The sequence below is a fragment of the Dermacentor albipictus genome, chromosome 5 (genome assembly GCF_038994185.2).
Source record: "Dermacentor albipictus isolate Rhodes 1998 colony chromosome 5, USDA_Dalb.pri_finalv2, whole genome shotgun sequence".
Lineage (NCBI taxonomy): Eukaryota > Metazoa > Arthropoda > Arachnida > Ixodida > Ixodidae > Dermacentor > Dermacentor albipictus.
In genome coordinates, this window is record NC_091825.1 from 100,298,894 (window position 1) to 100,311,774 (window position 12,881).

Genomic DNA, 12,881 nt, shown 5'->3' on the forward strand with positions numbered 1-12,881 from the left:
TCTATACAGTTAGTGTAATGAGACCCCCGCAAGAACTTTGGAGAGCTGTTATTTAACATGATCAAATTAATTTTTTTTCTGTGGCGCACTCTATGATGCTTCCACAGGAATCATTACATTCACTGCCCCAGCTGAAGTTATGCGCGTTAAGTACCCACAAACCAGCACATTTGAGTTTGCGATACCAAACACATTCACCCAGCTGTCTACAGATATTTTCCTAGAACATTGCAGATTGATCACAGTGTATATTGATTGATTTTAGATTGATTGTGAAGACTGATCCCTGTGACGCATGTATTTCTGAAAGATACCTTGCATGCTGCGAACTCGGGTATATCTAAATCACTCGAGTGTATTCAATACGACAACAGGTCCTTTATCACTCTGTTACTTCCTGTAATGCGTGATGATTTATATATATAACATAGTTTTAAAGATGAAAATTATTTCGTACGCCTGCCCCCTGTATACATAAAAAAGGCATTTATATTGAGCTAGTCGTTTGCGAAAATCGGCTGATTTATTTCGAAGGCCATTAGCATCGACTGAAATGTGAAAACATTGTTGTAAAGATTATTCATTGTAAGCCTGCAGTGGAGCTGTTGGTGGGTGTGGAAGCACCAACGATTCCATAGAAAGCAGCGCTTTTACCTCTGGAAGGTTGTTTGCGTGTGGAATGGCACTGAGAATTGCGCGCAGAACTGTGAATAGCATGGGGAGGATCATCTGTGCCACGGGTAAAGACGCGTAATCACCGAACGACACTGCAGCTCCATGTGTGACCTGAGCAGGTCGCTGAAGAGCTGACTGGAAGGGTCGCTGGGTTGCCTGGTGTGGTTGGGGCGAATGCTGAGGTAGTCACTCAGATGTTAGATGAGGTTGCTGTGTCAATGGCTGAGGTCATTGCTGATAAGGTCGGCGAATTTGTCTGGATGCCTCGGCAAGCTGAGTAGTATTCTCTGAATGTGGATCGTGTCGCTCGCTGTCCGAACGTTGTCGACCTGAGTGATTTGGAGCTGCAGAATAGTGCATATTGACCCCTTGCTCTTTTTCTTTGTTGAAAGTTGGAGGCGCGTTTCTTACAGCATCAAGGTTGGGGGGGGGCGCATTACGAGGAGGCAGCCTTCCGTATTTCAACTCATGTATGCGTAACCTTGAGGCAGCTCTGCTCTGAGGGCACCGGAAGTAGGAAGCTGTGTGGTTTCCGCCACAGTTGGCACACTTTGGTTTACACACAGACTTGCACTCTGAATATTATGGTCTTCTGAGAATATCTTGCAGCTACGTGGACTGCGGCATTTCTTCGATAAATGTCCAAATTTCTGGCAGTTGTAGCATCTCAGAGCAGGGCCATGATATTCTTCTACGGGATGACTCGTGAAACCTAAATGCACTCGTTGCGGCATTGGTTTGTCTTCTCTGACGGTTCTCAGAAGGCGTGATTGACGGTTCTTAGAAGGCGTGATCCTGCCGCTCCGTCTTCTTGGCGATTGTAGCGTGCCTGACGACGAGCAGATGTCATGGCAAAATCTTTCAGAAAGCCAACCATTTGTTCTTTTGTATATTAAACTGGGACATGACGTATCTTGCCATCATTTTTGTTGTAAGATGCCGGAATAACTGGCTTGACTTCCAAACCAGGCATTTCATTCATCGGCAGTACATCTCTTGCAGGTGGGACTAAATTGACGTTGACAGAGAAACTTCCATCTCTATTCACGCGGAATGACTGTGCGCTTTCCTTTGCCGCGATTCACTTGCCAGAAGTTGCGGCTTTCCTGTGAGGGTCGAAAAACAACTGGCATTCCCTCAGATCGCTTCTTTTTATACGTTACCAAAGAGAACAGCCCATCATCACAGTCTATGTCTTCATCTTTGCTTAACTGATAGGTGGATGTCCTGTCTTCGTCAACCCGTGGTTTCTTGGCTTCGCTTTCGTATGTCTGAGCCATATTCACTGAAGGTGCGGTGGAACGTAGCGCAGCGTTGAAAACTAGTGCCACCGGCTTGATGACATTAGGCGCGTGGTGGTCCATCCGAATGTGGCACCGATTCTGTGGTACTCATGCGCTTAAGAAAGCGCTGTCGGATATGTGGCTCGTGCCGGTGTTCTGCCGGTGGCCTAGATGCGCTGCAGAGCGCAGCAAAACCACGCGATATCGTGCTCGATCTTTAGCACATAGGTATCACACGGGATGTCTGTTCTCTCTGGACAACCGCACAATGTTTCATAACAGCACTGGCTCTTCGAAGAAAACAGAAAATAAGGTCTCACCGAAGAAGCAGCGGCCTCTCGGTGGATTTCACTGCTTCCTTTGTTGCTTTTCTTCTGTGCTTGTAAGGACAACAGTTATTGTTGTGTTATCAGCCCTTAGGTGGAACTTATGCTACTGGTGCTCTGGCGTCACTTAGGTCTTGGATCGCTTTATGTATGATACAACGCACATGCATGTTCGTGGCTCTTTGATGTCACTCATTAGTTGCTGCTTATAGCTATATTAGACAGCCACGTAAGGGCCTTGCGCTTCTTTGCATTGTTGGATGCAATAAGCATATCTTCCGGCCAGTAGTCTACTGTGTATTGAAGATGCAACAATTATAAGAGAATTAAAATTTTAGGACGGCTCAGTCGCTATGTTGTAGACACACATTGAATAATGCCCTTTGAGAAGTGCAGCAGCGCATTTTTCTTTAAAGAAACGCAGGAATAACACACAGTTTTATGATGGCGCAAGCAAAGATTATTTGCATGCGCTGCAAATCCTTGGAACAAGGTTTCTGGTTATAGCGTGTGTATTTCTTTCCCTGGCACATTTTGAATTGCGTCGGTCACTTTTTAATGAATTTTCACTTCTAATGTGGGGTGGTAGTACCAACTCGCCCAGCTGTCGAGCCTTCTGCAACTTCAGTTATATGCGTTTAGAAAAAAAAATGCACGAACCATCTGTGATCATTGTCATTGTCATCGTGGAAGGGAAACGAAAATTCCGAGCACACCTAAACACTTCTTGTAAGTTGTGAATGCGAAAGCACTAATGTCCAATTGAAGGCCGCTGAGGCCTTCTTCGAGTTTTGCGCTGCGAGTAATCTTTCGCCCGCCGTGCATTGGGAAAGTTGACGACGATGGTAGATTTCGCTGCTTGCCTCTTCGCTCGTTTCGCGGCGTTCTTCCGCTCATTTCCGCTAGCATTTGCGGACTACTGGCGTGGACGGCCATGTTTTGCTGCTGCCTACATTGCCACCGCCGACAAGCAGGAGCAGCCTGCGTTGCCAATGCCGCATGCCACCGAGTTTTCACTACTGGCGATGTTGCGGCCGCCGACGATATACATGATTCAGACTACATAGCGGTAAGTGCTGCCCGAGCTGCCCATCACGAGAGCGGGCGAGGTGCTCTCATGACGTCACGTCTCAGCCAATAGGAAGTTAGGAGCCATTTTTTTCACTGCTACAAAGGCCACCAGACCTTTTCGCTCAATGTGCCATTTGATGCTTTTGCATAAAAAATGGCATCTACGTGGACTATAGCACAAATCTGCAAAGGAAACCTGGTCCTCGTCCGGGCATCAAACCCGGGGCCAACATTTTTCTGGACAGTCACTCTACCGTCAGAGCTAACCAGGAGGTTAGCAGATTGGCTAGCAGTTGAGGCCGAACTCATCGTCGACGCGAAGCGTAGGAACACCGAGTATAACATACGCGAGCTCCAACACAGCGTAGCAACACCTATTGCTTGGGGTCCTAATGCTCCGAGTTGACGATCGATTCGGTATTGCCCAGCAACGTGCTAGCCTTCTGCTTAGTTGCGGTGATAGAGTGAACACTCCGGAAATGCGTTATTGATGAAATCGATCTCAGAACCTGAACGAATTCTTCTTCAACGGCGACGTTTCCTTTCTGAAGAGTAGCGAGTTGCGTTTGTAGCTTTGTTCTAAAGCGCAAGTCGACTGCCAATTGTTGCCTTTCATAAAACTTCCCCGATCTTATGGGCTTCTGCAGTACTGATTTTCCATAGTCAATGTAAGCGAAGCTCCGAACGCTTTCACAAAGTTATTAGTTTTATGAAATGAATAATACGCTTGGCGGCATAAGAATTATTCAGTCAGGATGTTTATGTAACATATGTTGTATATTTGCGCGATTCCGTAGCGAACGCACTCATTATTGAACGCATGTAGAGCTACGCTGGAGGCCTCTCCTGCAGCCGTCGCGAGGGAGAAAGTGGCGGGAGGAGAGGAGGGCTATCTCTTTCTCTCACCACGGCCTAAGTAAACCTTCAGGCCTTCAATGTCCCGGTGCAGCAGCCCATGCCTCCAGGCGCTGCTATAGTTGAGCTCTGCTTTTGCGTGGTTGCCCAGAGCCTATTTTTACAACTTCCGCAACAGCGCTGGATGTTTCATGAAATTTGACTAAATATCTATTTTACCGTCCCACATGCCACATATTATAAGGTTGTGAGGACAGTATTCACATAAAGGTTTAATCTAACATATTTACCTTTGGCGCTCGGCGATGCGGCTGCACAAGAGCACGCGGCCCAGCGCCGACACCCAATCACCGGCTGCCAACCACCGACCACCGTCCACCAAACACCGACCACGAAATGACCGAAAGTACCAAAGAAGGTAGCGACATTAAATATATGAGATGCTTCGTGCTGCGCGAATCGGTTTATGTGAAGATTTGTTTGGTTTTGCGGGAAGTGTTGTTATAGTTTAAGAGACCAATTACAAGTGCAAAGCAGCGCGACCAAGTCGGAGTCGTTTTACCAATGGAAACGCGTCGCTCAGCGTCAACTTGGGCCGATCGAACACTGCAGACACGTCCCACGAAAACGCCTAAACTATGCGCGCCAAACCGGACTCATCCTGCATGAACCGTTTCCTAAAGTATCTGTTAGCACTCGCAAAACGACGCGGTTCAGTTCCACTGCGGCCTTATCGAAGTCGCCCGGCTTCGAGTTTACGGGCAAATGCGATCTCATTTTCTACACACTTCTTCGATTCCTAGTGCTGCTCGAAGAAGTGTAGCATAGCGCTCTTCACTGCTGCTGCTGCACTTCGCGTTTACGAGCCAGCGAGCGATGCGTTCCAAACCGCACTTTGCTGCTTACCTAAGACGTTCGATCGTGCTCCACTCGACGGTTCTTCTCAGCATCTGCCTCGTCCGCCTACAGTACGTGCTCTGGCCTCATTTCGTTTGTGTGCGCACTTTCATGTGCGGCCACTTTATAAGGCCCGTCTTCCCGTCTTCCCGTCTCTGTGACGGGAAGTATTTTTCACTAAATGGTTGGGGTCAAGAAAATCGGTGTATTTTGTCTATATACAGCTATTCTGCAATATAGCATCCTGTAAAACAACCGCAGTCACTCAAAGTTCCTGTGAAGCTTTACTATAAACACTTGTTCAATTTGTTCGGCAGTATAAAATCGTAGCGGAAGAGTGGAGACGTGGCATCAACAACGTGGGCCTCTTTATCCTATATCGCTATAGCAGCTAGCCTGAAGACAAACAGGAATACCTATTCTATCGAAGTTTGGTATCAGATAAAGGCAGCCCTGATGAACATAGGACAGTGCTGAAGTCAAGCTAATTCGAAAGACCTTTAGAATGGATGTCCGTAAAGTATTGCAAAAAGTGTAGCCATGGACCATCTCAAGCTTTACACGCCCATTTCAATCAGATCACCACAGCTAAGCACCAGCGCTTCAGTATAGGGCATCACATTCACAACATCCGAAACACTTTCAATCTCTCTCTGTAAAACAGTTCAAAAAGAATATTTTCAATTGTAGGCGAAGAGCAGCTGCCTTATACGCGTTCTTGCAAATGTGCTTGTGACGGTCTTCATGTGGGCGTAGTGCCTATTGATATTCTGACCTTGCTTTTCCCTTTCTTTTTCTTGCCCGAGTAGCGAATATAAGATTATGGCATAGGCCAGCTCCATAGAAGCCTACTTTCAAAGTTTTCAACATCCGATATGCAAACATATTATACTGAACTTTAGTTGTTACAATGCAATACAATTCGTCCCAGCCCTTCGAACGGGACGCAGCAAATGTCTGCCTGCGGATCTCTTCTTCACCTTTCTAGAAAAGTTTTCAACATAGAGGAGGCAAAAACGGTTCTTTCCGGAAGTTGACAGCTGGCTATAACTGCCAATAGCTGTCATCGCTAACAGCAATAGCTGTCATCGCTAATGTAATTGCAAGTTGAGAGCACGAACGCCACTTCCAAAGTTCTGGGGCATCCCAGCTAAGTTGCAGAGAGTGAAGACAAAATGAATAAACCCGATCACTCAGGACCTTGCATTCACCTAGTTAAGAGTGTCACCAGAAGCGGTAACAACAAACATAAAGTTATGCAGCTCCCTTAGCCTAACAAATGAGCAGTCGTAATCCCGGTAGCAGCTTTTTCCTTCTCTACGTACTCGCGTTCTTTTGGCACATTTGCTGCTGATGTAGTGGACCGCAAGCAAGGTTATGCAGATATATCATTTAGGCGTCTATGGGGTTATACATGGGGATTTGGCGTGGAACGCAAGACAAAGCTAAACAGGAGCAATTCACGGTACATGTTCATTTGGCGACAAAAACAGCTTTGTGGCTATCGACTGTGCGCGCTTAAGTTTTGCGTCCCTCATCCATCTATCATGTGGCTACTTGGGCTTAAGATGTCAGGGCAATACTCGGGCTGTAAGGTACATATCACTACATGGAGACTTTCGGAATAACGATCGATAGCACAGTGGTGGCCCCTCATTTCCTGGCGTCACCGGTTCATGCCATAATGGCGGTCGCTGTCGGTGGGCGCGCTTTAGAGAGAGCAATTACAAATTGAAATTTCGAGTTAAAATGTGCGCTGAGAGCCCAGTTTTCTTTCTTTCTTTTTGATTGTGTGTCTGTTTATAGCCATATTGGACCCTATACTCTCAGTTACAATAATAAACTGAAAATAGTAGCGCGACCCCAAGTCACGACCCCTTTAGGATATTGGCGCCGCCAACCAAGTCGGTGACCCATTGAGAAACGTACTCTCTACCGGCGACATTGTATCGGCTAAAGAAAAGAGCAGCGTATTCGGTGCATTGGCAACACAATGGAAGACCATCGTCGAGACAATAAGCAGGAAGCTGTTTACACCCACTTTGTGGGAGTCAAGTGTGACAGTGTGTTGGTTGGTAGAATCTTGTTCACCGTTTCGAATCAATAACTTGCCGCATCCCGGCCCCGGAAGAAACTGCTATATCCACAGCGCCCTAACCATAGGCACGAGCGTGTCTGTCACATAAACGGAAACCAAACAGCTGTAGCTCAGAAAAAACCAAACGTCACAACAATGATCACAAGGCAAAGGTGAATAAGGTATAAGATATGAAGCTAAACAAAACACGCGTGACAAATTGAAGTGTTCTCGTAGTAAGCATGATACGCAGCGGCACGTGCGACCGATCTACGGCTCTATGAACGTAACCAAAATTATGATGTATGATCGCGCCATCGGGTCACCATGTCAAGAGTCATATGCGGCAGTTTTACTGCGATCCATACGTATTCAATCCAGGGTACGCGGCATCTGTGCTATTTAATATCAGTGTTCTTTTCGTCGCCGGTTAATAATACGCTTACGGCGGCAGACACTCATCTGGCACCTACGAATTGCAACAAAAAAACAAAGTGCGACCAATCTCTGTAACAATACATGTCCATAGAGAAAGCGATTCAACAATAGAGGGCACTCCCATAGAACCCAACCGTCCAATTGTCGGTAGCGCACCAAGCGGCTGATGTCAATACCTGAACCAGACCTTTTCTAGAGACCTAAATTTCTGCGGTTTGCAGCTGTGAACTAAGGCAAGCCCGTCATCGATGAATGACTGGCACGCTATCACCAAATTAACAAGTTTCAGAACTCTTGAGTGCAGCATAGTATAGTTGAAAAGATCTAAAGCGGCAAACTCTTCTATTTTTGCAGCCTTAGATTACTGTTTTGTATTTTGCTTTCGTTTCTTGTTTAAACTACATCTATAAAGTAATGTCGCGAAACGGCGTAGCCAGGCTTGCATCGCATGTGCTATTATACAACAAAATATTATGTAGGCCAGAAATTGCGTTACTCTAAGAATTTATTCACAGCGAAGTTATTAGCCTCTAGTTGGCTTAGATTTTTGTGAGCTCATGCTGTGCTCATTCAAAAGTAGTGCCGCCACCTAGCGCCAGCGGCCACTCAAACATACCTCACGCGGCAGCTGGAAAAAGGCTTTGTCTTTGAGTTTCGGCGTAACATAAATATGTTTTTTCGTATATTAGAATTACAACCCGAAGCTATCATGTCCGCAGCCTGTGTGTAAGTCCTACTTTACGAACTCTCTTACGCAATTTACTTAGAAAAATTCAATTAGTTTGCGCTTGGCGGAGGGCCTCGAAGAATGAGGATGTATGCTACACTGCCACACACGTGTGTGCGTGCGTGACGTACGTTGCTTGGGGTGGTGGGGCTTGTCTAACGTGGAAACCAGCCTCTCCGTTACGTTCACTTTCAAAGAGTGGAACGGAGGCGGCTTTTTTTTTTTCTGTTGGAAATATTATGTACCTCACGTATTTTTTTTTATTTCACGCACGTAACTTTTTTTTAAAATTAAAATATAGTGGGACTTTCTTTGCAGTTCTCTGCGGTGCGCAGCACTAGGAGAATGAGGTCTTGTCAGGCGGCCTAGAGCCTCCAATTCAGGCATAGACCATGAACTGTGTCTGACACTTTGTTTCATTAGTTCCTGGCAGCAGAGCGAAAGCTACGAGGCCAGCAAGCGCAGATTCTTGCGAAGCGAGGTGTAGTGTAATTATCCGGAACCCGTTGCTTGATTAATGACCTTGACAAGTGGCCTCGTTGGCAGGCTTTTACTTGAAAGCACCTCTACAGGAAGTAGCTGCGGTTTCTTGCGGAAGACTGTGATAAAAAAAAATAAGAGTTCTCCACTTGGTCATGCAAAAACGTGCAAAGGACAGAATAAATCAATGCACCACTGCCGCATGGACATAGCTTGCACACAATAAGTACGAACAGATATTTGCTTTGACACTTCCTGAATTCATATGTGTGGTCGGCAGAGCCAGCACCATGGAGAGCTCGCTTCGGGATCCGTCTTTCGCTAGAACAGCGTCCACGGACTCGGCTATGCGGTCTCGTTGCCAGGTGCGATTTTATGCGAATGGAACGAAACGGCTAGCTTCAAGATGCTTGGAACAGCGCCGAAGGATTCCGGTAAAGCTCCAAGAACGAACTCTTGTCATTAAGAGGAGCCTTTAGCTTGGCCCCAACTCCGACGCGGCCTATTCAAATACATGTAAAACCCAAAAACGCTTTTCTGTGGTAACCCCTGAACCAATTTTAATGAAATTTGTTGCATTTTAGAGAGAAAAAGTTAAATTCTATTGACTGTTGGAAGCTGAATTTCGATTTAGAGCCTGAATTTTGTTCCAAGGTTTTAAAGTTTTCGCAAGTTCAAAAAAAAAATACACGTACGAAGTTTATAAACAGATCCGCATGAAGAACAGATATCGCAGTTCTCTAAACGGCATTCATTAGATCATTCAAAGCGTACAAATTGGATATGTCAAATTATATCTTACGTGAATTTGTTACGTTGTGTACAAGGGTTCTGCAAAATCTGTATTTCCATACTACTGGATTTTTTCAGATTTATGTGTAATGCATCAATTATGTGCGATTTATATGTAGTATGAGACATAATTCATAGAATTGCACTATCATTTTTCCTTGCTGAGTTACGGAGTTGTAAACTTTAGTTTCTTTTTCTGAAAATTTCCCGTTCGTTCCAATTCTTATTAAAACATTTACGACCTAAATCAAAAATTCGGAAGCAACATTCACTAGATTTTAAGTTTTTCGTTTAAATGAAACGAACCTTGTCAAATTTGTTGCAGTGGTTGTCGAGAAAACGAATTCTCCTTTTGCATGTATTTAGGCAGGAGCACCCGAGCTAAAGCTTCTTCTTAAGAGAACGGCTGCACTTACGAATGTCGTAGAGTGCACCCTGTAGAAGTGGATGTCACAAAAGAGATCGAGAGATGGCGCCATAATATTGCGGTGCTGTATTGCAAGCCGACCGTGAGCTGCTTCGGAATCCTCCGTTTGCTCCGTCTCCGCAATCCTCATCCACCTATATATCTCAATGTAATCCCAAAAACGCCACCGCCTTTTCGGTTTCGGGGAGAATTTATTTCCGCTGCTTATCAGAACCACTGATCTTGTTGCGCATTTTTACTTTGCTCGTAGATGCACCCGCCACCTTTTGTGCAGTGGTTTTTGTGAGCACCGTCATAGTGAAGCCGTCTTCCTAGGTGTTGTGTCTTTTAAGGTCTGTGTTAATTGCTGGCGTTGGTTATTACAACACGACTACGACACGGTTTCGATCCCTGCTGCAAGCACTCCCTGAAACATTGGGCGTTAAAGTGGGAGCATCTCGCAACTGCAAGTAACCCAAACCAATACCGCCGCCAGAGTCATCTAACTACCGGCGACGAGTGTTGCGTTTTTATGCCAACCCTTTGGACCCAGTCAGTGTCCGTTCGCACATTTTGGGAAGTGACATTGCTTCTGGTGAGTTGGATTTGTCTTTCGTCTCCTCTCTCCGTCACCACTTGGACAATGTGGTTTATGCACGCCCTTTCCCTCAATACGTTCGGGCTCAGTAACGTTGCGTGTGCTTTCAGATAACCTTATCTCCTCGGAGGCGGAGTGCTGCAGACCTCCTGATTTGCCGATTATTACACGACCTATTTCACGTGCATGATGCAAAGGATGCCATAACCAGGAGGATAGGCCAGATTTAAGACCGGATGGTGGCTTTGTTCTGACGACGATATCCTGAGCTTGAGCCATTCAGAACTCACTTCATCCTATTTGATTCCCATGTATTTTTGTTATGAATACTCTAAATATACGTGGGTCTGAAAATTTCGACAGAGACACCTAAGACTGGTTACGTATGGGAATACGAAAGCATTGTACCGTTTGTTTACCTTCGTAACGTCATGAACGCGTTCCCGAACGTGCTCACGTGCGCTCATGACGCACGCACTCAACACACCTTTACTCAGTCCGAGCCGTGAAGCCACCGTGACGTCTGGGAAGCGTGCTCATCTCGCAGCCTGGAGGCATCGGTTCCATTCCCACCTAGACAGACATGTAATACCAAATTTTCAATGCCCTATAATTTCCTTTGTATAGAGCAACCTCCGTGAGAAATTAGATGTCAATGCGAGCATTTTTCGAAGCATTTTGAGTCTTTCCGCCGTCGTCTGTCTTTGGTACTATTTTTCGGCCACACCGACTATAACCAACGTTTGCGTAATGGGGCTTTAATGCGTTCGGTATAAAAAGTACTGAATGGCCGGCGAAGCGCTGCGGTACGATGGAATGCCCGCGTCTTCAAATTGCCGTTCGCAATAGTACCTTTACCACGCGTTCCCTTCCTAATTGGTGAATGACGACCATAGCTTCCACAGTGCTGAGTGGAACTACTGAAACAGGCTACAGATAGGTTCGACTGTTTTGAAGAATAACGACATTTACGGGCGTTGAATTACGGGAAGATTAAAAGCAAAAAACATTGTTCAAAGCAGAAACAATTGTTGGAACAAAGCAGTTCGGGCGAACCATTACGAAATTAGCGCAGAAAATTTGTTATTACTTTTGAAGCACGCTGTTAAAAGCATCACGACTGTTATATAGCAGAGTGAATGTAGAAGACGAAGATCCTTTATATATACTGTATATGAATACGGTAGTCCTTGTGTTTAGCTCATTTTCAGGAGAGAAACATTACATCAAACCACCAAGAAGCAGTGAATAGGATTGCAGTTTGAAAAAAAAATGCTTCTGATGGGAGTGCGTTGCTGGTCTAATCGTCAGTTCGGGCTGACAAATAGCATAGAAAAAAGTGGTAATGACATTAAAGCAAAGGCATACGGCCACCTCTGATGCCGCAGGTGCTAAGAAATTTTATTTCAATGGGAGTAGCATTTTTTCGGCGTTGTCAGACGAGTTTTCTTTCCCGCCATCGAACCGTCCAGATATTTGACCAAAAATGTCACCTCAGTGGAGCCTAAAAATGTGGGCCATTCGTCCAGGTAGTTGAGTCTAAAATGCGGGCCGTTAAGTGGATATGTACCACAAGGTATGTGCCGCTGCTTGACGAACGTTTTTTACACCAACTCAGGAATATCCCAGCGATTCCTGGGGCTACTGGGCATCTGCAACTGGGTGCTTGCTGTACTTCAATGAATCTCTTTGTCGTCAACTTGGGTCACTCTCTATGTGTATTCGTGGACTCCGCGATGGTGCCACCGGAAGGTACAGCGGGACCAGATGGAAGCGCGAGAAAGGAGCACGGATACAGCATACCCCTCATACAAGATGCGTTTCGGCTATTCGCATACTTGGGTAGTTGTCGTAGTGGAGTTCTACTCGAATTACTGCCGCACCTACTATATATCTATACCCACCATAGCAGCACGTCTACCTGAATAATTAAGCGTTTTACCTACTCTTTTCCACGTATTCAAAAGCTTGAAATAAGAATTAGTGCTACTGGTGAAAAGTTGTCTGCCAGCTTTTTATCACGCCGAAATGACCATGGTTTAGACAGTCAAGTTCGGAAAAATTGCCTAATAATTTGTGCTACTTTTGTCGCTGATACAAAAGAGGCCTATATTTGAGCGTCTACATATAGACGTACGATCTTTCATGCTCTTTAGCGCTTTCGGAACAATTGCCATCGTCAAGACAAGCTTCATCAAAACTGGACACTTCTACCCTAGTAAACTGTTCGAAGTAGTGAAACACGCCAGTGGGCAA